This window comes from Pseudophryne corroboree, chromosome 10, assembly GCF_028390025.1.
Source record: "Pseudophryne corroboree isolate aPseCor3 chromosome 10, aPseCor3.hap2, whole genome shotgun sequence".
Taxonomy (NCBI): Eukaryota; Metazoa; Chordata; class Amphibia; order Anura; family Myobatrachidae; genus Pseudophryne; species Pseudophryne corroboree.
The window spans coordinates 284,285,958-284,313,133 of NC_086453.1; the positions used below are offsets into that span (position 1 = coordinate 284,285,958).

The following is a 27,176-nucleotide window of genomic DNA, read 5'->3' on the forward strand; positions in this document are numbered from 1 at the left end:
CAATAACAAGAAGATCAATATAGTTGCGGAGAAACACTTACGCACAAGGGGAAACGATCGCATGCGCCTCGATATCCAGCTCCCGATTATCAGCAATGAGAACCGTTGAAGAGAGTGAACTGGATATGGTCGGCCTGCCTATTTATGCCCCACACACAATGCAATTCAATGGTCCCTACAATCTTATTGTTCATTGGACACAGGAATTCGACTTCGTACTATAACAAAAGGTCATAGGTTGATTCATACAGGTGGGCTGTGACTATTTCCAACAGCTCAGGTGGGAGGGAAACTGGGTTTCTCGCCGCATGGGTAATAAAGTGCAAATAAAGTAAATGTTCATAAACTTCTTATGTCCATAACTATTCGCACGAGCGATTGATCTGCTTCAAACCAACACCGGAATATTTCTAATTAAATATTCTTCCGATGGATACTAAACACCACTGTATTACTCCTGTCTGACCCTTCGTATCAAACAAAGAGGGATTTCTCTGTTCATGAACATTCTATATTAACCAAACTTGCAGAATCTATCAAAGGGACCATGATCTACAAAATACATTATATAGTGAACATATGTAACGAATGAGTCGCACGCTACGATTACATAAACTCTACCGTAAATACGCATACCATGCGCCTGCGGGTGCCCGCGACTGTGAGTATGCGCACGTACGGGAGAGCGTACGCATGCGCAGCACGGACCTGTGTGAGGTGCAAATATGGTAGTGTGCATAGAGATATTTTTCTGACTTTGACAGTGATAAAGCACCAGCCAGTCAGCTCCTAACTGTCATTTTTCAAACCCAGCCTGTGACATGTCAGTTAGGATCTGATTGGCTGGTCCTTTATCACCTTCCACTTTATCACTTCACCGAGCTTAATAAATCTACCCCCATATTCACTATTACATGAAGAGCATAAGGTGATAAAATTACTATAGAGCAATGGTTCCCGAACACTGCCCTTAAGCACCCCAACAGTCCAGGTTCTAGGGTTATCTGCTTGTGCACAGATGGTATTAAAAAAACACTGAGGTACTAGTTAAGTCACCTGTGCCTAAGTATGGATATCCTTAAAACCTGGACTGTTGGGTTGTCTTGAGGATGGTGTTTGGGAACCACTGCCATAGAGTGACAGCGACAAAGTTTTAGTCATGTGCTGGATATTTTGATGTCCTCTGTCGCCCTCTTCTGGCTGAGAAATGGCAGTTTGACCTAACAAACATGAAACGAAAATGAAGCTAGTCAGTTTAATTCCATTGACACTGGTTAAATGATGACCTGGCGGGGCATGGAACACACTTGATACATAAGGCAGTCAGATACACTGTTATAGATTGTATCTGATCAATGATATGGGGTTTATAGTGCACATTTAACTCCTAGGAAAAGTTTAAGAGCTCCTGAGATTTGGTGGGAGTTTGGTCCAGATTATAGGGCAGAGTGGTTTTATCTGGGCTTCAGATTTGGAACCCATGGTTCATTATCTAACTCATGATGTCATTATTTTGTTTGTTTAGAATTAGCTACAAGTTCAAATCATTTTTTTATTATTAGTACTAATTGTACAAAGTAGTATAATCAATTGACTGATTATGAATTAGTTTATTGCACAATAGTTTTGTGCAAAAAAAAAAAAAGATACTGTGTCACCCATGTCTGTCTGTCTGCCCCTCCCTTTCTAAATGTAAGCTCCCACGAGCAGGGCCCTCTTCCCTCTTGTGCCTTTCCTTCTCTTACTTAAACCATCTGCTACTCCATACTCCCTTCAATAGCACCAGATCCCTCAGGTTTCTGCCAAAAAGCCATAGGTTTTCTGCCTAATACTTATTTCAGTGTTGCCTGCTAATGCTATGTTTATATACAGTGTACTTGTCCTTTATTGTCTTGAACTGTAAGTCACTTGTTTGTCTTGTTTTGCTTATTTGATTACATATTCTATAACTGGGTGCTGCGGATCACTTGTAGCGCCATATAAAGGATAATAATAATAATAATATGGATCTGTAGTGGAACGTGAGCTGAATCTGTGTGCCATTGAGCTATGTTCCTCAAGATCCAGGGTTCCAAGCATCTTGAACACCCCCACTCCCCACCCCTGATTGGACAGATTTTTTTTAGAGAGCTGCTCCCTCAGTCCTCACAAAGTGGCCACCAATCTCCTATCAGTACAGTGTGTGTGTGTGTGTGTGTGTGTGTGTGTGTGTGTGTGTGTGTGTGTGTGTGTGTGTGTGTGTGTGTGTGTGTGAGGCGGGGGGGTTATATGTATGCATATAGAGTATGCATGTTTTGTGTGTGTATATTTGAGTGTGTGTATGTTTGTATGTATGTACAGTATGTGTGTGTTTGTATATATCAGTGGAGTGTGGTGGGGTGAGGCAGGGCCTTTCCTGTCATACTAACTTTTAAACCAGAGTTTGACTGTATAAAGAATTTGAAAAATACAAATAATATATTAGAATTATCTTCTTTGTATTATTCTAATCATTTTTATAGTCAAAACTCTGGAGTAAAAAGTCTATGGCAGGTGAGGCAGTGCCCACCTGACTATCTTTTCCGCACATCTCTGATCAAACCTCATCAAATTTCCAGCAGTATATACTGCTGCACCTGTTTATAATGCCCACATGTATATACTGCTGCACCCGTGTATAATGCCCACACGTATACTGCTGCACCTGTGTATAATGCCCACATGTATATACTGCTGCACCTGTGTATAATGCCCATGTGTACCCTTTGGCTCTTAAATTGTGTGTAAATCTGTCTCTGGTACTAGCCAATGCCTCCTGAGCCATTTACCTCAGTGCACATCCCTTGTGTATATATACTGTGTGAGTGTATATATATATATATATATATATATATAAGTGATGTGCACCGGAAATTTTTCGGGATTTGTGTTTTGGTTTTGGATTTGGTTCCGCGGCCGTGTTTTGGATTCGGACGCGTTTTGCCAAAACCTCCCTGAAATTTTTTTGGCTGATTCGGGTGTGTTTTGGATTCGGGTGTTTTTTTACAAAAAAAACTCAAAAACAGCTTAAATCATAGAATTTGGGGGTCATTTTGATCCCATAGTATTATTAACCTCAATAACCATAATTTACACTCATTTCCAGTCTATTCTGAACACCTCACACCTCACAATATTATTTTTAGTCCTAAAATTTGCACCGAGGTTGCTGGATGACTAAGCTAAGCGACCCAAGTGGCCGACACAAACACCTGGCCCATCTAGGAGTGGCACTGCAGTGTCAGACAGGATGGCAGATTAAAAAAATTGTCCCCAAACAGCACATGATGCAAAGAAAAAAGAGGCGCAATGAGGTAGCTGTGTGACTAAGCTAAGCGACCCAAGAGGCCGACACAAACACCTGGCCCATCTAGGAGTGGCACTGCAGTGTCAGACAGGATGGCACTTCAAAAAAATAGTCCCCAAACAGCACATGATGCAAAGAAAAAAAGAGGCGCAATGAGGTAGCTGTGTGAGTAAGCTAAGCGACCCAAGTGGCCGACACAAACACCTGGCCCATCTAGGAGTGGCACTGCAGTGTCAGACAGGAAGGCACTTCAAAAACATAGTCCCCAAACAGCACATGATGCAAAGAAAAAAAGAGGCGCAATGAGGTAGCTGTGTGACTAAGCTAAGCGACCCAAGTGGCCGACACAAACACCTGGCCCATCTAGGAGTGGCACTGCAGTGTCAGACAGGATGGCACTTCAAAAAAATAGTCCCCAAACAGCACATGATGCAAAGAAAAAAAGAGGCGCAATGAGGTAGCTGTGTGACTAAGCTAAGCGACCCAAGTGGCTGACACAAACACCTGGCCCATCTAGGAGTGGCACTGCAGTGTCAGACAGGATGGCACTTCAAAAAAATAGTCCCCAAACAGCACATGATGCAAAGAAAAAAAGAGGCGCAATAAGGTAGCTGTGTGACTAAGCTAAGCGACCCAAGTGGCCGCCACAAACACCTGGCCCATCTAGGAGTGGCACTGCAGTGTCAGACAGGATGGCACTTCAAAAAATAGTCCCCAAACAGCACATGATGCAAAGAAAAATGAAAGAAAAAAGAGGTGCAAGATGGAATTGTCCTTGGGCCCTCCCACCCACCCTTATGTTGTATAAACAGGACATGCACACTTTAACAAACCCATCATTTCAGCGACAGGGTCTGCCACACAACTGTGACTGAAATGACTGGTTGGTTTGGGCCCCACCAAAAAGGAAGCAATCAATCTCTCCTTGCACAAACTGTCTCTACAGAGGCAAGATGTCCACCTCCTCCTCATCGTCCGATTCCTCACCCCTTTCACTGTGTACATCCCCCTCCTCACAGATTATTAATTCGTCCCCACTGGAATCCACCATCTCAGGTCCCTGTGTACTTTCTGGAGGCAATTGCTGGTGAATGTCTCCACGGAGGAATTGATTATAATTCATTTTGATGAACTTCATCTTCTCCACATTTTCTGGAAGTAACCTCGTACGCCGATTGCTGACAAGGTGAGCGGCTGCACTAAACACTCTTTCGGAGTACACACTGGAGGGGGCGCAATTTAGGTAAAATAAAGCCAGTTTGTGCAAGGGCCTCCAAATTGCCTCTTTTTCCTGCCAGTATACGTACGGACTGTCTGACGTGCCTACTTGGATGCGGTCACTCATATAATCCTCCACCATTCTTTCAATGGTGACAGAATCATATGCAGTGACAGTAGACGACATGTCAGTAATCGTTGGCAGGTCCTTCAGTCCGGACCAGATATCAGCACTCGCTCCAGACTGCCCTGCATCACCGCCAGCGGGTGGGCTCGGAATTCTTAGCCTTTTCCTCGCAGCCCCAGTTGCGGGAGAATGTGAAGGAGGAGCTGTTGACGGGTCACGTTCCGCTTGACTTGACAATTTTCTCACCAGCAGGTCTTTGAACCTCTGCAGACTTGTGTCTGCCGGAAAGAGAGATACAACGTAGGTTTTAAATCTAGGATCGAGCACGGTGGCCAAAATGTAGTGCTCTGATTTCAACAGATGGACCACCCGTGAATCCTGGTTAAGCGAATTAAGGGCTCCATCCACAAGTCCCACATGCCTAGCAGAATCGCTCTGTTTTAGCTCCTCCTTCAATCTCTCCAGCTTCTTCCGCAAAAGCCTGATGAGGGGAATGACCTGACTCAGGCTGGCAGTGTCTGAACTGACTTCACGTGTGGCAAGTTCAAAGGGTTGCAGAACCTTGCACAACGTTGAAATCATTCACCACTGCGCTTGAGTCAGGTGCATTCCCCCTCCTTTGCCTATATCATAGGTAGCTGTATAGGCTTGAATGGCCTTTTGCTGCTCCTCCATCCTCTGAAGCATATAGAGGGTTGAATTCCACCTCGTTACCACCTCTTGCTTCAGATGATGGCAGGGCAGGTTCAGGAGTGTTTGCTGGTGCTCCAGTCTACGGCACGCGGTGGCTGAATGCCGAAAGTGGCCCGCAATTCTTCGGGCCACCGACAGCATCTCTTGCACGCCCCTGTCGTTTTTTAAATAATTCTGCACCACCAAATTCAATGTATGTGCAAAACATGGGACGTGCTGGAATTTCCCCCCTTTTTCTTCCTTCTTCCCTTTTTTTCCCCTGTCCCAATTCTTACCTCCCACACCACACTGACCACACTGACCACCTTCATCCAATTCACCACATCCCCCCCCCTTTCTTTCCCCCTCCACCACCACAACTAACTCCCCTTCCTATCTCCCCCCCACCCCCCTAAACCCCCAACCCCCCAAACCCCCCCTTTTTTCTTATTCGATCTTTTTCCTAGTTTAGCTTCGAACCTTGCTTCAAACTTCATCAAGCCCCACCCCCTACCCATGCCACTTATTCACTCCTCTTCCCCACACCTTCCAGAAATCCCGTAATTATTATTTATTGATCAATTAAATGATTGTACACTTTTCTTTCCCCCCCCTTCCCTCCCTCCACCTCCCCATTTTTTCCTTTGTTATTTTATAATAATTATTAAAATAATAATAATTATTATTATTATTATTATTTTTATATAAATTTATTTTCATATATTTTCTCCCTTCTCCTCCCCCAGTCCTTTTCCTAACCTTCTCCAGTAAGTACACTACACCTACATTTTCCTCCGGATACAATATAAATAATTATCCTTAATAGTTGATATTAAACTGACAGGTATCCGGGTATTCATAACCCGCAATCCCCTGCAATCGATATTTTCAGATTACACTGATTACACACATTATTTTATTTTTATTTTTTTCTTATTCACTATATTATATATAGTCCACATATAATCCTATAGTGATTTTCCTTAATAATCAATAATTAATCTCTAATTTTCCTTATGTGGATTCGTGTGTGTATATATATATATGTGTGTGTGTGTGTGTGTGTGTGTGTGTGTGTGTGTGTGTGTGTGTGTGTGTGTGTGTGTATATATATATATATATATATATATATACATATTTTCTCTATATACCATCCTTATTCATCATTTTTATCTTTTATATATATTTTTTCACGTTTTTATATTTTTATAATTTTTTTTTATTTTATTTACTGTCTTTAAGTTTTGGCTCTCATTTATCTATATTCATTATTTTTTTGCTGGACAACCACTTAACTACATTGCTAATGATGTACAGCTTAACCATTTAGCTCTAACTTGTCGAAATCCACATCCTAATCCCAGGTGTAACCATTTAACTTAAATGCTTTCCACACCTCCCCTGCCAATTGACAGGCTGCGCTCCTTCATAAATGCTGGCAGCGGGGAACTCCGAGAGCAGGCGACCATGTGATCAAGCTCTCGGAGCGAAACGCGCGTCACTTCCGGTTCCGGCGCCCGAACTTCCGGTCGCACGGACCGCGCCCGCCGGCGCCTCACTCCTCGGCTCCCACTCTGTCCAGCGTCCTGAGGGTCTCCCGAACAGGTTGGGTAAGAAAAACGATTTCTCCTTGCCCAAACCTCAGCTCCCCCGTGTTTTTCCCACAAGGCCCACCATATACCTCCCCAGCCATCAGGGGAAAACTGATTAACTGATGCAATGTGATTTATTTACATCTGTAATTCTTGTGCAGAATATTTCATTTTGGTATATGATTATTGGGTAAGGGGGGAACAGAGGAACCCTCTCACAAGGGACAGTAGCAACTATAACAATAATGCTAAAGTTAATATCAGAGAATTAAGGGATATTTTCGTACCCTAGATACATTCTCTTGTTCTGATCATTGTGGGCGCTACTAAGCCCTCTTGTTGCTGAGACCATTTGAGAGCACAACGGTGGTAGATTCTATCTTGGGAATTCCAACCCCAAGACCTTACTGTCATTATTATTGCCTCAAATTACCACTGATTAGATCTTTCGGAAACAATTTAGCAATTTATTGTATCAATACTCTCTGATACGAATTTAACCTGATATTTAATTTGTGATTGACATTCTGGGTCCTAATACAATCGGTCAACGGTGCGCCTAGGAGACAGACTTACCTACGGTCAGACCGCACTGAGTATGCCCAAACTCGTCTGATCTTGGAAGCCAAGCACTGCAGGGCCTGGTCATTACCTGGATGGGGAACCACCAGGGAATACTAGGTACCGTAGGTATTTTACTCTCCAGCAACTAAAACATTTTGGGACCCAGTGCATCAACTTGGTTTCAGGTTACAGCATTTATCTGACTATATCAGACCCGAGGTAGTGACCTCACTCATACAAAATTTTGATTATAGAGGATATGTATGATTCATCTTTATGAATGAGGTGTTATTCATTTTCGCTCACTCAAATTATTATTTTGCCTATAACAGGTACATTAGTACTTTTTGAACACTTATGTTCTTCAATTATTGATGCCAGCTCTCGTCCTTTTTTAAAGTATACATTAATAAAAGTTATGTCTTAATAATTTGATCTTTTCAATTTTTTCAAGTGTGCCCAGGCAAAGGCTTATAGTTGCTTTTTCTTGGTCCTTTGTCTTCTCCAAAGGACCATGTTTGTTGTTTAACGTGCTGGAATTTGCCCAGATGTAATGCACGCACAATATTGGTGGCGTTGTCCAATGTCACAAATCCCCAGGAGAGTCCAATTGGGGTAAGCCATTCTGCGATGATGTTCCTCAGTTTCCGTAAAAGGTTGTCAACTGTGTGCCTTTTATGGAAAGCGGTGATACAAAGCGTAGCCTGCCTAGGAATAAGTTGGCGTTTGCGAGATGCTGCAACTGGTGCCGCCGCTGCTGTTCTTGCTGCGGGAGGCAATACATCTACCCAGTGGGCTGTCACAGTCATATAGTCCTGAGTCTGCCCTGGTCCACTTGTCCACATGTCCGTGGTTAAGTGGACATTGGGTACAACTGCATTTTTTAGGACACTGGTGACTCTTTTTCTGAGGTCTGTGTACATTTTCGGTATCGCCTGCCTAGAGAAATGGAACCTAGATGGTATTTGGTACCGGGGACACAGTACCTCAATCAATTCTCTAGTTCCCTGTGAATTAACGATGGATACCGGAAACACGTTTCTCACCACCCAGGCTGCCAAGGCCTGAGTTATCTGCTTTGCAGCAGGATGACTGCTGTGATATTTCATCTTCCTCGCAAAGGACTGTTGGACAGTCAATTGCTTACTGGAAGTAGTACAAGTGGTCTTCCGACTTCCCCTCTGGGATGATGATCGACTCCCAGCAGCAACAACAGCAGCGCCAGCAGCAGTAGGCGTTACACTCAAGGAAGCATCGGAGGAATTCCAGGCAGGAGAGGACTCGTCAGACTTGCCAGTGACATGGCCTGCAGGACTATTGGCTTTCCTGTCTAAGGAGGAAATTGACACTGAGGGAGTTGGTGGTGTGGTTTGCAGGAGCTTGGTAACAAGAGGAAGGGCTTTAGTTGGCAGTGGACTGCTTCCGCTGTCACCCAAAGTTTTTGAACTTGTCAATGACTTCTGATGAATGCGCTCCAGGTGACGTATAAGGGAGGATGTTCCGAGGTGGTTAACGTCCTTACCCCTACTTATTACAGCTTGACAAAGGCAACACACGGCTTGACACCAGTTGTCCGCATTTCTGTTGAAATAATTCCACACCGAAGAGGTGATTTTTTTTGTATTTTGACTAGGCATGTCAATGGCCATATTCGTCCCACGGACAACAGGTGTCTCCCCGGGTGCCTAACTTAAACAAACCACCTCACCATCAGAATCCTCCTTGTCAATTTCCTCCCCAGCGCCAGCAACACCCATATCCTCATCCTGGTGTACTTCAACAGTGACATCTTCAATTTGACTATCAGGAACTGGACTGCGGGTGCTCCTTCCAGCACTTGCAGGGGGCGTGCAAATGGTGGAAGGTACCACCTCTTCCCGTCCAGTGTTGGGAAGGTCAGGAATCGCAACCGACACAATTGGACTCTCCTTGGGGATTTGTGATTTAGAAGAACGCACAGTTCTTTGCTGTGCTTTTGCCATCTTAACTCTTTTAAGTTTTCTAGCAGGAGGATGAGTGCTTCCATCCTCATGTGAAGCTGAACCACTAGCCATGAACATAGGCCAGGCCCTCAGCCGTTCCTTGCCACTCTGTGTCGTAAATGGCACATTGGCAAGTTTACGCTTCTCCTCAGACGATTTTGATTTAGATTTTTTGGTCATTTTACTGAGCTTTATTTTTTTGGGATTTTACATGCTCTCTACTATGACATTGGGCATCGGCCTTTGCAGACGACGTTGATGGCATTTCAGCGTCTCGGCCATGACAAGTGGAAGCAGCTTCAGCACGAGGTGGAAGTGGATCTTGATCTTTCCCTATTTTACCCTCCACATTTTTGTTCTCCATTTTTTAATGTGTGGAATTATATGCCAGTAATATATCAATAGCAATGGCCTACTACTATATATACTGCGCACAACTGAAATGCACCACAGGTATGGATGGATAGTATACTTGACGACACAGAGGTAGGTAGAGCAGTGGCCTACTGTACCGTACTGCTATATATTATATACTGGTGGTCAGCAAACTGTGCAAAACTGAAATGCACCACAGGTATGGATGGATAGTATACTTGACGACACAGAGGTAGGTAGAGCAGTGGCCTTCTGTACCGTACTGCTATATATTATATACTGGTGGTCAGAAAACTGTGCAAAACTGAAATGCACGGGGAAGAGAGATGCAGATGCACACTCTTAGCACTAAGAACACTGATAATAAAAATATTTTAAATAAACCCTCACAATTAACATGGAGTATAATTGAAGTTCTTAGCACACATTTGCGCAAATATGCGGGCCCATGTACCGCGGCCAGGTGACTGTCACACAATAACATCGACAGTTTCGGGGTCGCAGCCCCTGACGATGTTATTGTGACGAAACTGTCGATGTTATTGTGACAGCACTGCATTAAAATCCCTTTAGATGTTATTGTGACAGCACTGTATTAAATGCACTTTATGCACAATTGAAAGTCTCCAAGTGCCGCCTATTTTCGATACTATATATATATATATATATATATATTAAAGAGAAATCTGCGGCACTCAGGGTCTTGTAGAAAAGCAAGTGTATTAAAACATCACAGCAAGGTATGCTATGATGTACCTTGCTGTGATGTTTTAATACACTTGCTTTTCTACAAGACCCTGAGTGCTGCAGATTTCTCTTTAATCTATCCATTATCAGTACTGAGGGCACCGGGGCACATTAGTCTACAGAGGAGTGCCGGGCTTTGCATACTTTATAAATATATATATATTAGTGATGTGCACCGGACATTTTTCGGGTTTTGGTTTTGGATTCGGTTCCGCAGCCGTGTTTTGGATTCGGACGCGTTTCGGCAAAACCTCCCTGAAAATTTTTTGTCGGATTCGGGTGTGTTTTGGATTCGGGTGTTTTTTTTACAAAAAACCCTCAAAACAGCTTAAATCATAGAATTTGGGGGTCATTTTGATCCCATAGTATTATTAACCTCAATAACCATAAATTCCACTCATTTTCAGTCTATTCTGAGCACCTCACACCTCACAATATTATTTTTAGTCCTAAAATTTGCACCGAGGTCGCTGAATGACTAAGCTAAGCGACCCAAGTGGCCGACACAAACACCTGGCCCATCTAGGAGTGGCACTGCAGTGTAACACAGGATGGCAGATTTAAAAAATAGTCCCCAAACAGCACATGATGCAAAGAAAAAAAGAGGTGCACCAAGGTCGCTGGATGGCTAAGCTAAGCGACCCAAGTGGCCGACACAAACACCTGGCCCATCTAGGAGTGGCACTGCAGTGTCAGACAGGATGGCACTTCAAAAAATAGTCCCCAAACAGCACATGATGCAAAGAAAAAAAGAGGTGCACCAAAGTCGCTGGATGGCTAAGCTAAACGAACCAAGTGGCCGACACAAACACCTGGCCCATCTAGGAGTGGCACTGCAGTGTCAGACAGGATGGCAGATTTAAAAAATTGTCCCAAAACAGCACATGATGCAAAGAAAAAAAGAGGTGCACCAAGGTCGCTGGATGGCTAAGCTAAGCTACCCAAGTGGCCGACACAAACACCTGGCCCATCTAGGAGTGGCACTGCAGTGTCAGACAGGATGGCAGATTTAAAAAATTGTCCCCAGACAGCACATGATGCAAAGAAAAAAAGAGGTGCACCAAGGTCGCTGGATGGCTAAGCTAAGCAACCCAATTGGCCGACACAAACACCTGGCCCATCTAGGAGTGGCACTGCAGTTTTCTAGCGAGAGGATGAGTGCTTCCATCCTCATGTGAATCTGAACCACTAGCCATGAACATAGGCCAGGGCCTCAGCCGTTCCTTGCCACTCCGTGTCGTAAATGGCATATTGGCAAGTTTACGCTTCTCCTCAGACGCTTTTAATTTAGATTTTTGGGTCATTTTACTGAACTTTTGTTTTTTGGATTTTACATGCTCTCTACTATGACATTGGGCATCGGCCTTGGCAGACGACGTTGATGGCATTTCATCGTCTCGGCCATGACTAGTGGCAGCAGCTTCAGCACGAGGTGGAAGTGGATCTTGATCTTTCCCTATTTTACCCTCCACATTTTTGTTCTCCATTTTTTAATGTGTGGAATTATATGCCAGTAATATATCAATAGCAATGGCCTACTGTACTGTACTGCTATATATTATATACTGGTGGTCAGCAAAATTATGCACTGTCCTCCTACTACTGCGCTCAACAACTAAAATGCACCACAGGTATGGATGGATAGTATACTTGACGACACAGAGGTAGGTAGAGCAGTGGACTACTGTACCGTACTGCTATATATTATATACTGGTGGTCAGCAAAATTATGCACTGCCCTCCTACTACTGCGCACAACAACTAAAATGCACCACAGGTATGGATGGATAGTATACTTGACGACACAGAGGTAGGTAGAGCAGTGGACTACTGTACCATACTGCTATATATTATATACTGGTGGTCAGCAAAATTATGCACTGTCCTCCTACTACTGCGCACAACAACTAAAATGCACCACAGGTATGAATGGATAGTATACTTGACGACACAGAGGTAGGTAGAGCAGTGGACTACTGTACCGTACTGATATAATACTGGTGGTCACTGGTCAGCAAAATTCTGCACTGTCCTCCTACTATATACTACAATGCAGCACAGATATGGAGCATTTTTCAGGCAGAGAACGTATAATACTGGTGGTCACTGGTCAGCAAAACTCTGCACTGTCCTCCTACTATATAATACTGCTGGTCCCCAGTCCCCACAATAAAGCACACGGAGCACAGATATTTGCAGCACACTGAGCACAGATATGGAGCGTTTTTCAGGCAGAGAACGTAGATATTTTCGGCACAGTGAGCACAGATATTTGCAAGCACACTGAGCACAGATATTTGCAGCACACTGAACACAACTGAGAGAACGCTGCACACGTCCTCTCCCTATCATCTCCAATGCACGAGTGAAAATGGCGGCGACGCATGGCTCCTTATATAGAATACGAATCTCGCGAGAATCCGTCAGCGGGATGATGACGTTCGGGCGCGCTCGGGTTAACTGAGCAAGGCGGGAGGATCCGAGTCTGCCTCGGACCAGTGTAAAATGGGTGAAGTTCGGGGGGGGTTCGGATTCCGAGGAACCGAACCCGCTCATCTCTAGTTAGCACTTAAGGAGGAACCAGATACTAATTAGCCAGATTTATGCAACCTGATCTCCACACAATGTGAAATTATGACATTGTTTCCATTTTCTAAAATAAACTATTTAAATGAAAGAAAATTAATGGACTATGAAAAATAATAACTTATTTCTTCCGCACCGAGAGAATATACTACTACAAAATATTTATTGTAAGTGGTTGTTGGCAATATATTTATATTATGCTGTTTATTAAGAGATATTTAAACAATGCAGACATTTAATTAGCTGGACAAGAATAGAGACTAATGCTGCTTTTGCATGTAGCCCACAACTGCTGGACAGCTTTATATTATAATGCAATGCAGATATATGAACAGACCAGATACCATTTTGACTCATCCAGAGAGTTTATTTCAATTAAATACACTTCTTTTACATATTACCCTGATTTGACCTGATTCACTATACACAAACATATATAGGCATACATCAATTTTCTTATATTGCATAATCTGTTCCAACCCTGAACACTGTCCTGCACTATATCATAACCCCCCATATTCAGACTCACAAGAAGGTAGGACACCTTCTGATATACGCTGCGCCCCATGTCTATTCCCAGCCCATAGTGTGTGCAGTTACATACTTGTAGGTTTTGGGATGTAGTTATATCAACAATCACAGTGTCACCAGTCAAAATGTCAACACCAAACATGATAGCGCTACAGATAAGAAGGATCAGCACTCAAGAAAATTCTAATGAAAAATGTGTAACATTTATTTAAGTAATTGAAGCATAGTTAAACAGCCCGACGTCCGTTTCATTCCTTATATAAATCAACATGATTGAAACGGACGTCAGGCTGTTTACCTATCCTGCATTAAACTTACATAAATGTAAGTTCTGATCCTTCTTATCTGTTCATCAGATAGGTACAGTATAGCAAATTAATTTTTATTGGACCTTGCACCATGCACAATCAGTAAACCTAAACATGCAAACATACCAATCAAAATGTGAGTGAGGTCACACAACATCCAAAATAAGTTATCAAAATATATGTCTCAAATGTACCTTTTTGCAAACTCCTACATTGTTAAATGTATGTAACTTTATATTTCTACTTTCAAAAGAAAAAAAAATCTAATTTATAGAAATCCTGAATTGAATGATATTTGACCCAAACAAACCCTAAAATTATTTTCTAAAGACTATTAGCATACCACACACTTCTTTCAGTGACCTCACCACAAAGGGGTATTTGGGTCAAGAAAGATGTAAAGGATTCTGAAAAATGAAAAAGTGTAAATTGTGAGGGCAGTCAACTGAGCAGCTGCCTACACTGTAACCATCCCCCAGGGAGCAGTTACATGTAAAGTATGTGACCTTTATGTATAATGTTTTCATTCCTGTTTATTTTAAGAAACTGTTTTGCATTTGTATCTCTATATAGGACCTATGTACTTTGCATTGGAGAGTGATAAATTGGAGAGATATAAAGTACCAGCCAATCAGCTCCTGACATGTTCTAGGATGTGTTTGAAAAATTGCAGTTAGGAGCTGATTGGTTGGTACTTTATCTCTCTCCAAGGCCTACTACATATACCCCTGTGTCATTTTGATATCCTTTTATCTCTGTTATATTAAGTTCCATTGAATACATTTCTGTGTTTATGGTCATAAAGAATTCACGTGACAGATAAGCTTGGTTATTTATAACGCTACTATAAAGGCATATACTGTAGGTTAAGGCAAAATAAATTGGGAATTGTAGGGATTGTAAATCCCTTGCCTTAAATATCTCAGTGCAAATTATATAGTAGATTGCTGCATCTAATTTCAGTTGTAGACTAGGCAGCCATTCGGGGTATGCCTCTGCCCCCTAAGTTTATTACATACTACTGTCACTCTAATTTGCTTGTGCTTGCTTTATTTTTTCATGCAGTGCAGCAGAGAAAGGTGAAGAAAACTGTCAGGAACTAATTCAAGCCTATAAAGAATGTATGAAATCCCTTGGACAGCAAATCTAACATATGCCTAGGTAAATCTTCCATAAATTACAGTGTTTTAAGTGCAAAGTCTGAGGAAATGTTACTCCATGGGAACCAGTTTACAGGAAACTCATGCAAATACACAAAAACTAAGACACACATAGGAACTTTTGTAGGCAATGGATCTTAATGATGAAGGGAAAAGTAGAAACTGGATACAAAAACTAAAAATAAACTAAGCATTACATTTTTAGAATCAGAATCAACTTTATTGGTCAAGTATACACAAATATACAAGGAATGAAATTACGATATTACACATTTCCCAAAAAGACACATAAAGAAAACACATAACATAAAAATATATATTCATAATTTAAGGTTAATATAATCTACAGTCCTAATAAAAACTTACCTATCTCTTATACTCAACAATGTAACAGCCTGGGGGAAAGATATACTGTATTTCTATGTCTCAATGTTTGCACCAGCTGTAAAGCGCTGCGGAATATGTGTGCGCTATATAAATAACTGGTAATAAATAAATAAATAAATGTTTGCCAGACTGCAAAAATGTAAACAGATTGTGGCCAGGATGCAAGTGATCTCCTGTAATATTTCCCACCCACTTCCTAGCCCTAATCAAGTATAATTCCTCAGTCGAGGGAAGCTCAACCCCAAGTATTTTTTCTGTCATCCTAACTACCCATTGAATTCAGGACTTATCCTGCGCTGTGGTCGATCCAAACCACGTTATAATCGACATACAAAGAACAGACTGGATTATTTCTGTGTAAAATAGAATCAACAATCATTGTGGCAGACTGCACTGCCTGAGTTGCCATAAAAAGTACAGCCTCTGCTGCACCTTCATCACAATAACATCAATATTGATCCCCCACTTAAGATCCTTGGAAATGACAGAACCCAGGAATCTGAAGGACTCCAACCACAGATACTACTTTATCTGCTATTGTGAGGAATGTAACAGCAGGAGGCTGCTTCAAAAACCCCACAATCATCTCAACCATCGGAACCAAATTTATACCCAGATTATTTTACCTACAACAAAGGGTCACCTGCTCAACCTCCCTCCTATACGCAACCTCATCACCATCTCTGCTGAGAATTTCATGGGTTTCACAGATTGGTGCAATCATTTGTATACAGTACAATGAAAAAAGTAAAGGGAAGAGAACACATCCTTGAGGATCCCCCGTGATAAACATGCTTACACTAGTTGAGTACTTCCCCAATCTAACACACTGCTCTCTATTTGCAAAAAAAATCTGCTCTCCATGGGGGTAATTCCCAAATCTAACTCTCTCTGCACATGTTACATCTGCCTCCCCTGCAGTGCACATGGTTTTGCCCAGTTGCTATCAAAAATCCTGCTGCGATCAACTTGGAATTACCCCCCATGAACCTGTTGTTACACCCAGGAACTCCCAAACTCAACAATCTAGGGTAGAGAATACAAGGGACGATTGTGTTGAACACCAAACTGAAGTCCACAAACAGGACCCTCACATATGTTCCCTGCAAATCCAGATATAATGGAGTCCCATATTGACTGCATCCTCAACTGATCTATTCGCCCCATAGGTGAATTGCATGGGATCTAAGAGGGGACCTACAGTTTCCTTCAGATGGGCCAGCACTAACTACTCAAATGTTTTAATAGCCACAGACATTAAAGCAACTTGTCTGTGGGCATTCAACCCTGAAACAGATGATTTCTTCGGGACTGGGATGATCACAGAACACTTAAAACAAGCAAGAACCACACAGCTTTCTAAAGATCTATTAAAGATATCTGTAAAGGCGGGGTCCAGCTGCTCAGCGCAGGTTTTCAGCACTGAAGATTACATACCATCTGGCTCCAGTGCCTTCCTGGTCCTCAACCCCCTGAACAGCTTAGCCACCTCTTCTACTCCCATCCTCAATGCAGGTATAATACTTACAGTACAAGGTGGGCAAGCTGCAAGAGGTTCCAGCGCCTGTACAGGCTGTACAGCCAATTTAAACTTGTGCATGTAGATGTTTTCCTGTAGTTGGTAATATCCTGCAGGCCCTTCCACACTGACTGAGGACCATTAGCTGAGAACTTGTTTACCAGCATATCAGCATAGCCTCTCTTTGCCACCCTGATCTCCCGAGTCAGTGTGTCCCTGGCCTGGTTATACAGGATTTTATCCCCACACCTGTATGCCACCTCCTGCAGCCTATCCCTAACCTCCATAGGCGGAACCAGGGAGAGGGCACTTGGTCCCATGACACCCCCCCCCTGTCATTTCTGACTCCTTTTTTTTTCTCAAAAGGAGTACAGCAGCAGCACTACTGCTATTTCCGTCAGTCAGGTTTTATAAAAGATCCGGCAGGCACTAAGATCCGCTGCGGCTCTAACAGCAAGTCAGTGTGGTAACCAATGGGAAGGCTGGAGCTGCCCTCTGTTCACACCGCAACCTACCTCCCCCAGTGCCAGCCGGCCAGAGTCCAACCCAGGCGTGGGGTTCAAATGCCAGCATTGAGTAAGACTTATTACTTATTACGGCGCAGAAGGCTTCATTAGCCCTCACTGCACCACATAGTTTCCCAGCGCTTCCTCCTCCACTTCCTTTACCACCATGCTAGGTGCAGTCAAACTCAGCCTCAGCTTTGAGAAAGTGGCCCATGTGATTGTGACAGGGCTGGCCTGCTGATGTCTTATGCTGCTTGTTGGAGATCCAGCTGGCTGCTTCTGCTAATCAAAGATGGGCAGTTCGTGACCTGCAGTCTGGGTCTCAGTGCAGTGCCAAAAACAAGGTATGCTGCACCTGCCACCACCAACTAAAAACTTTAATAATTATATTGTGCTGAGGTGCCTTCCAGTACTCCCATAACTAATGGAACAGGTGACCAACATTTCAAGTCCCAATCAGGGTGAAACATTGGCAATAAACCAGGATGCGCTCCTACAGCCAATCATTTCCTGATGGCATATTATGTGCGGCCACGCCCCCTGTGATACCACACCCCTTATCTGGGAGCACGCGTGCCTTAGGTGCATGTAAATATAACTATTACCGTTCCCCTATCATGGTGCCTCCCCTTTCATTTTCTTCTGGATCCGCCCCTGCTAACCTCCCCCTACTGCATAAGAGCTATGTTTAAGGGCCTTATTCAGAGATATATCCACACACAATGGTTATTGATCTGCACATGTGCAGATCAGTGGATGAAACGACAGTCACAGTAACCCCCCTAACCATTTGGGGATGGTGCAGCAACAGTGAGCGTTTTATAAAATGGGGGCATGTCGTCCCCATTTTGTAGGCATGTTGAAGCCTCTGGTGCATGATTATAACAGACTTGATGCAGATGATCCAATGCTGCATCTTTAGTGGATCAGAGAAGACGATAGGGGACAGCTATTTACAGAATATGCCTCCTGCTGCATTAGCATAATTGTGCACAGCAGCTGCGTCCAAAGCACCTAAGACAAAACTAGACTTTAGCCTTTAGATGACAGTAGAGTCGCATTTAACACACACAACGGTATCAAAAAAATTACAGGGATAAGCGATAAAATGTTCTGAGACAGTGTGTACATACTGATTAAGCACATCCAGGTGAAATTTCCTATTAGAAAATGTATTTTTCTTTTGTTTAGAATCAGGACCATTCTATCAATTGAAAGTAAAAAATGTAAATGTCCCAACATCATCAGCCAGATAGACAAACACTCCTTAGAACACAGGTTCTCAAACTCACTCCCGAATCACTTCCTGATTTCCAGGTCTCCTCACAGAATCGCACCTGCTAAGTGTCCTGGAAAACGTGAACTGTGTGGGGTCCTGAGGACTGACTTTGAGAACCACTGCATTAGAATATTTCTCGGAGCCATCACATAGTGGAGGCAATGGCCCCCGACCTCTCCCAGCTCAGTGTGGATGACGCGTGCTTGCATGCATCACCCATCACCACTACTCTGCTATTTTGATATCATCCCCTTAGGTGGTGTCACCCAGTGCTGTCTGCACACCCCTAGTGAAGCCACTGGTGGAGGCAGTCATATCGCACTAAAACAAGGTTTCCCTAACGTGGTCCTCATGGTACCCTAACAGTCCCAGTTTTAAGGATATCAATGCTTGTGCAGAGATGGTATAATTAAATTGACAGATGTACTAATTAGGACACCTGTGCTTAAGCATGGATATGTTAAGGTGCCTTGGGGACCGAACTTGGGAACCACTGCACTAAAAACCAGTACTATTACACAGATATGAGACACGTCATATATTGGCTCAGGCCACACAATGGCTTCCTGTACTGCAACACAGGTGTATGTAAAGTCCTCTTATGCATGTTCCTTTTTCTTCCACAGGTAGCTATTTCTGAGTCTGTGTGTTCGGAGTCCTCTACCTGCCCCATCATTTTGTCCTCTCCATATCCGACCATTACCCTGGGATGAACAGATGGGGGAGCTCTACTCTGTGTGATGAAGCGCTATTTAAACATATTCCCGCTGCAGGTCACCTGTTTGCACCTAACTTGAGTGAGCGCCAAGTCCTCGTGTAACTGGGCCAAACGCAGACTCCTAGGAGGATGCCAAATACCTTGGAATAATAACTATAGTAACAATAATAAAAACTTTCTACATTTAGAATTTATCTTATTTCCCATTTATGAGTACAGGTATTTGCAAATGCAGAATTCCATAGAAAAAAATTAAAGTGGGAAGACACCTAAAAATGGGATGAAAATTATGTCATATTATGTGGAAATAAAGGCAGATATGAGGAAACAAAATAAGTAGTAAAACGTGTATCCTCCAGTTCTCTACTGTGGATCAGTATTGTCCCTATATTCTGGGAAATGTAGTATTTACGTGTACAGGAGCAACGCAAACAGAGGCACAGCTATGCATTTCTGTATTACAATACAGTTACTGACTACATGCTGTTAACAAGAAATTTAGAAATTTTATTTTAAAGTTTTCCAAATATTGAAAATTTGTTGATGAATAAATAAAAATATGTTTTCCTGTTGGATGAAAATTTACTGTGTGAGTGAAGCAAATTCTCGCTTATCTTACCTCTGGCACTGGGAGCGTTCCACAGAACCAGAAGCAGCTTACACACTCTGCAGTTGGATTATGGGTCAGGACATAGAACATTTCTGGAGTTGAAGCAGAATTGATTGCAAGCCAGTTTGCGGAGCGAAGTGTTCACATTCCGCATGATCCGGAACAGTACACACACAACTATGGGTGTATTGATGGAATTGCGGCCCATGCAGAGTTGTGATTGGCTTCAGTTTGACTGTTTTCAGACTGATCCCTTCCACTGGGATCCAGTCATAATGTCAACATTACAAATGTCCACAATCATAATGTTGACACTACAATGCCGACAGTTAAGATGTTGACATCATTGAAATCAGCACAATTATCCACATATTCACAATTTCAGCATTCTGCAGAATGTCGACATTAGGGTTAGGCTGCGGGAGAGAAGGGTTAGGATTAGACTTCGGGAGGAGGGGGTTAAATTTAGGCTGCAGGAGGGGATGGTTAGGGATAGGTTGCACCGTTGCAGGAGCGGAGGGTTAGGCTGCAGGGAGGGGAGGGTTAGGTTGCAGGAGGGGAGGATTAGGCAGCAGGGAGGGGAGGGATAGGGTTAGGCTGCAGTAGTAGAGGATTAGGGATAGGCTGCAGGAGTGGAGGGTTAGGCTGTAGGGAGGGGAGGGTTAGGGGTAGGCTGCAGGAGTGGAGGGTTAGGCTGCAGGGAGGGGAGGGTTAGGGATAGGCTGCAGGAGGGGAGGATTATGGATAGGCTGCAGGAGCATAGGGTTAGGCTGCAAGGCGGGGAGGGTTAGGGATAGGCTGTAGGAGCGGAGGGTTAGGCTGCAGGGAAGGGAGGGTAAATACTAGGGGGAAAGTTAGGGTTATGGCTAGCATACTCACCGCCACTAGCAAAATGACTGCCGCCCCCAGAAGACTGCTGCATTGATGGAGCCGTTACTAGGTAAGTGAAGCCGCTGCGCCGCCGGGACAAACAGGCTTGTCATCATTCTCATTTTATCCACATTTCATCAGTGTCGATATGTTGAATGTCAACAAAACATACCCAAACCCTTGCACTAAGGATAGTGCTGACACGGGAATGGGTACGACTATGAAACCAAGTGTACAGATTGGGGAGGTCTGGCAGCAGAGATATGCACAAATATGCGTATGGACAAAACCTTGCAATTAGTGCTGTGTGCTCATCTCAGGAGTAATTATGGCCGACTTGCGTTCAAATCAAACCTTTTTTTTGGGGGGGTGAGCAATTCATATACAGAGATGCTAGCTAATCTCCGATCAGCAGACAATGAAACTCAACATGTACAATGTACAATAGGTCTAGTGGTGCCAGCCTGGGGCCTGGTGCAGGCATCTGATAATGGACCGGTTGGAATTGCGATGTGAAGCGTAAAGTACAGATTATCAGTACTTCTGCCCATGCGCAAATGGGTCCTATGACACAGGATGCAAGTACGGAATCAGACTTATGTCATTTGGGGGCAGGAAGGGAACAGCAATAGCCTCCATTTGTGAAAACAGAGGCGTGTCACCGCTGTTTAGGAGGCGGGAATTGGATAGGGATATCCGTTATTGCACGGAGATTTCCTCGCCTCTGCCACAGGCATTTTGCGCAACCCTATGAGTGACGCAAGCCACCTGATGGTGAATGAGGGGTTCGATGCTGCGTCCTAGGATGCTGGTCAGGTCACTACTGCAGCAGGAGGCATCAGCTTGTGTTAGACACCTCCTGCTGCATATACAGCACTATCACTGCTGTACTGTATATGCAACTCCAACCATGGGCCGGATGTAATGAAATCCAAATAGGCTGGAGATGCTGGTTTCCGGCTGAGCACAGATGTTTTTTTGAAGCGGCAATCATGTACAAGGCAAAACAATGCTGTGTAAATGACTGATGTTTTAAAAAACGTCCGAGTTCAGCCAGGAACCCCGCACGGCCTAATCGGACTTCATTACATACCGAAACAAATAAGATGTAAGAAGGTTCACCAAGATTAGAGACATGATCTTGGGACGCACTAAGTAGAGACATTGGGTTTCTTGCTAGTTATTTGGAAAATATACGTTACGGTAAGAACTTACCGTTGATAACGTTATTTCTCCTAAGTCCACAGGTTCCACAGGATAACAATGGGATATGATGGAGCAACAGCGGATTGGCACCAAACGATCAAAAGCTTTCAGGCCTCCCAGGATACAACAGGCCCGTCCATATATCCCCGCCCACTGGCTCAGGCAAATCAGTTGTATTCCAAAGCACTAGGCAGGATCATTATGTAGAGCCCTAATCAGGCGAGAAGAACACACATGCACACCCTTCCATACAAGAAGGAAGAGGTTAGTGAGTAGAAGGATCCTCAAATCAGGTGCATCAGGGTGGAATCCCTGTGGAACCTGTGGACTTAGGAGAAATACCGTTATCAACGGTAAGTTCTTACCTAAACGTATATTTCTCCGGCAGGGTCCACAGGTTATCCACAGGATAACAATGGAATTTCCCAAAGCAATTTAGTGGTGGGGACGCTCCCGATTGGATGGGAGAACCTTGCGCCCGAATTCAGCGTCATGAGAGGCAAAAGTATCCAAGGCATAATGTCTAATGCATGTGTTAATGGAAGACCATGTGGCTGCCTTACATATCTGTTCTGCTGAAGCACCATGTTGTGCTGCCCATGAAGGACTTACCTTACGAGTAGAGTGAGCAGAGACTTTAGCCGGAACAGGGAGACCAGCTTGAGAGTATGCTTCTGAAATCGTCATTCGAAGCCATCTTGCCAGCGTCTGTTTAGTAGCAGGTCATCCTCTCTTGTGAAACCCGTAGAGAATTAAGAGATAAGCTGTCTTTCTGATGGCACTGGTATGATCCACGTAGATCCTTAATGCCCGGACCACGTCCAGCGACGCATCTCCCGCAGAAAGTCCTGATACCTGAGAAACCGGGACTAGAATTTCTTCATTAAGGTGGAATTTAGACACCACCTTAGGAAGATACTCAGATCTAGTTCTAAGAACTGCTTTATCTGGATAAAAAATCAGAAAAGGGGAACGACTTGACAGCGCTCCTAAATCTGACACTCTTCTAGCTGATGCCATAGTCAGTAGAAAGAAAACTTTAGCTGTCAACCATTTAAGATCCGCTTTATTAAGTGGTTCAAATGGAGCAACTTGCAGAGATTTGAGGACTAGAAGTAAGTATCAAGATGCTGTATGAGGAACAAAAGGTGGTTGAATGCGCAGCATTCCCTGGAAGAAAGTACGCACATCCTGTAAATTGGCAATTTTCTTTTGGAACCATACAGTCAATGCTCAGGCCCGGCCCGACGCATACTCAGGCTACGCGGCTGCGTAGAGCGCCGGACCGCTGAGGGCGCAGCTGCTTTCTGTGACAGTGAGCTGACCTGGACACGATCAGAACCCTCTGACAAGCGCATAGCTGTTCAGAGGAGACTTGTGGCTCCGCCTCCCAGGCAGAGGTGGGCTGGCTTGGGGGGCAGGGTGATAGATGCACCGACTCCCGAGCCTGTCCCATTTTCAGCACTTTGGGCCGGCCACCAGTCCCATTCCCTGCAGAGCAGAATGGACTTTTGCCAGAGGCTATGCCAGGTTAGTAGGAATAGTGTTGCCGGCTCCTACACGTGTGGCTGCTGAGCGGCTGTGTTACCCAGCCTGTAAGGCAGCTGACAGGCTTCTATACGCAGACAGTGGTGAAGTGTACCTGCATCTCCAGACTCCAGCAGACACCTAGTGGCTGGCTGTGCATGAAGTAATAGTGCGTGGCCCCGCCGCCTCTCAGATGCTTTCACTCCTCCCCTGATGTCTCTCTCCTCTCTTGCCTGCTTTACCTGCCACCAGTGTGGAGCCATATGCCAGCACCGCTGCCCCAGGAGTCCCACACTGCCTTCACTGGCTCTCACTTCCTCCTGTCTCTGACTCCTCTTTACCACTAAAGTCCTGCCCCCCCCCCCCTTACTACACTCGCTTCCTCCTCTTAGGACAGCTCCAGTCTCTTGGCCCTCAACCTCCAATACGGACCATACCCGCCATCCTTGTGCCTGTCCCAGCCTACACATCCTGTACCCAGCTCCCAACTACTCTGTCTTAGGCTCTCGTCTATACCCAGCACCCCTCCTAATTCTGTGGCAGTCCTTTCCTCCTTTTCCCAGCTCCCATCCACCTCTAATATAGAGCACCAGATCTCCCCTTCTCCTATCCCAGCTTAGCTGTGCCCTAATGTGTATATAAATATTATATATATGTAAACACCAATAAAAAAGGTTAGCAGGTTTGGGAGAAAACACCTTAATCCCCATACGAAGCTTAAAACATGGATATGTTAAAACACAACAGGCGCACAACCCTTAAAATAGAGATTCACAGTGTGTATTGTGGGAGCAAGCACTTAAATGAACCCATAAAGGTACATCTAAAAGGTAATAAGCAAGTATCTTATTATGAATGGTCTATTGCACATATGGCACTATTGCACAATGAGCAAGGAACCCAGAGCATTAGACACCTGACAACGAGCAGGTAATTTAAAAGTAAAAAGTAATTAGAAGCCTTACTGTGGGTTATAATTTGTAATGGGCATTATTGTGTGTGGGACATAAAATGGTGTCGGGGCATAAATGTGTGTGGCATCATGTGTCATGGGCATTACAGTGTGTGGCATATTGTGTCATGGGCATTATGGTGTGTGGCTTCATGTTTCATGGGCATTACCATATGGAATGGAATGGGCTTTATGGTGTGCGGCATATTGTGTAATGGGCATTATAGTGTGTGGCTTATTGTGTAAGGGACATTACTATAAGGAGGAAAAATTACAAATATTATACGGGGCACGAATCAGGAATTTTTTAGTCAGGCATTATGTGTATAAGCGGCTCTACTGTGGCATAACGTGTATAAGCGTCTCTACTGTGGCATAATGTGTATAAGCAGCACTACTGTGGCATAACGTGTATAAGCGGCTCTACTGTGGCATAACGTGTATAAGCGGCTCTACTGTGGTGTAACGTGACTAACGGACACTACTGTGTGGTGTAATGTGAATTTATACTATTCTGTGGTCACGCCCCTTCCCCATGAAGCCACGCCCCACTAAGGGGCGCCAGAATATATATTCGCATACCAAAAAAAATTAGGCTCGGGCCAGCCCTGTCAATGCTGATACTTGAACTCTCAAGGAAGCCACCTTCAAACCTTTATCCATTCCTGCCTGAAGGAAAGCTAAGACCCTGGAAAATGATTTTGGGTCCATACTTCTCTCACTGCACCATTGAATATAGGCCATATTCTGTGATAAATACGAGCTGAGGAGGGTTTCCTTGCTCTGAGCATAGTTTGAATTACCTGTTGTGAGAATCCTCTTGACTTCAGGATAGAGGTTTCAAGAGCCACGCCGTCAAAGATAGTCGATCCAGATGTCTGTGATAACAAGGACCCTGCATTAGTAGATCTGGACGTTGAGGGAGCAGAAGTGGAGCATCCATCGACATTCTCTGCAGATCTGTGTACCAATACCTTCTGGGCCAAGCCGGAGTTATTAGAATCATGGCACCCTTTGCTTGCTTTATTTTCCTCACCACCTTGGGTAACAGGGTGATCGGAGGAAACAGATACGCCAGATAAAAGTCCCATTTCACTGACAAGGCAACCACAAAGATCGCTTTGGGATCCTTTGTTCTTGACCCATATGCGGGCACTTTGTTGTTCAGACGGGACGCCATGAGATCTATCTCTGGCAATCCCCACTTGTCTACTAGAGTCTGAAAGACCTCCGGATGTAACGCCCATTCGCTTGCCGACTGAGAAGTCCACTTCCCAGTTTAGGACTCCCGAAACGAATACTGCGGACAAGGCTGGGAGTTGGAGTTCGGCCCTCTTTAGAATGTGACCTACCTCCTTCATTGATGTTTGGCTGCGGGTTCCTCCCTGATGGTTGAGGTACGCTACTGCCATTGCATTGTCCGAGCGGATCTGGACTGGTTTTCCTTGAAGAGTGTCCTTTGCCTGAATCAGTGCCATGTATATGGCCCGAAGTTCTAACAGGTTTATTGGCAGGCAACTTTCTTCTCTGGTCCATTGTGCTTGGAACCATAATTTTCCAGACACTGCTCCCCAGCCCTGAAGACTGGCATCTCTTGTCAGGATCTCCCAATCAGATATCCAAAAGGGTCTCCCCTTGTCTAGATGGGATGTCTGTAGTCACCAGGCTAATGACTTTCTTACCTTTACTGGAAGTACCATCATCTGTTTCTTTATTGTCGGATGTACTCCATTCCATCTGGCCAGAATCGGATGCTGCAGAGGCCTCAAGTGGAATTGTGCATACTCCACCATTTTGAATGTTGACACCATCAAACCCATCACTCGCATTGCTGTGTGAATTGATACTGTTTGACTGTGTAACAACTCCAGAATCTTTGACTGTACCTTGGATATCTTGTTCAGAGCTAAAAATACTTTCTGCAGACTTGAATCCAGTACAGCCCCCAAGTGAGTCATATGTTGTGACGGAACCAGAGACAACTTTGCCCAATTTATGAGCCACCCGTGCCTCTGCAGACATGTTATTGTCTGTTGGAGATGGCACAGGAGCAATTCCTGTGATTGTGCCAGGATTAAAAGGTCGTCGAGGTATGGAAAAATTCTTATCCCCTGCTTGTGGAGATAAACTGCCATCACCACCATAATCTTGGTAAATACTCTGGGGGCTGTGGCTAACCCAAAAGGTAGGGCCTGGAACTGAAAATGCTGCTGGAGGATGGCAAACCTGAGATAACACTGATGGGACAGTGCTATAGGAACATGCAGGTATGCATCCTGAATATCCAGGGATACCATATAATCACCTGGCTCCATGGCCAAAACTATGGAGCGTAACGTCTCCATATGGAACCTTGGTACCCAAGTGTATTTGTTTAGTATTTTGAGATTGATAATGGGTCAAAAGGACCCATTT

At 44.1% G+C, this 27,176-nt stretch overlaps 1 long non-coding RNA gene and 1 pseudogene across 1 annotated transcript in view; both read left to right on the forward strand.

Moving 5' to 3' along the window:
* LOC134965543 (uncharacterized) overlaps positions 1–20,177 on the forward strand; it is a 90,054-nt gene extending 69,877 nt beyond the window's left edge. Inside the window, exons 2-3 of the long non-coding RNA XR_010188427.1 lie at positions 15,093–15,188; positions 19,505–20,177. This is a non-coding gene — a long non-coding RNA (uncharacterized LOC134965543). The remainder of the gene's footprint in view (positions 1–15,092; positions 15,189–19,504) is intronic.
* Positions 7,509–7,627, forward strand: LOC134968308 (5S ribosomal RNA; annotated as a pseudogene).
* Positions 20,178–27,176: the final 6,999 nt, after the last annotated feature.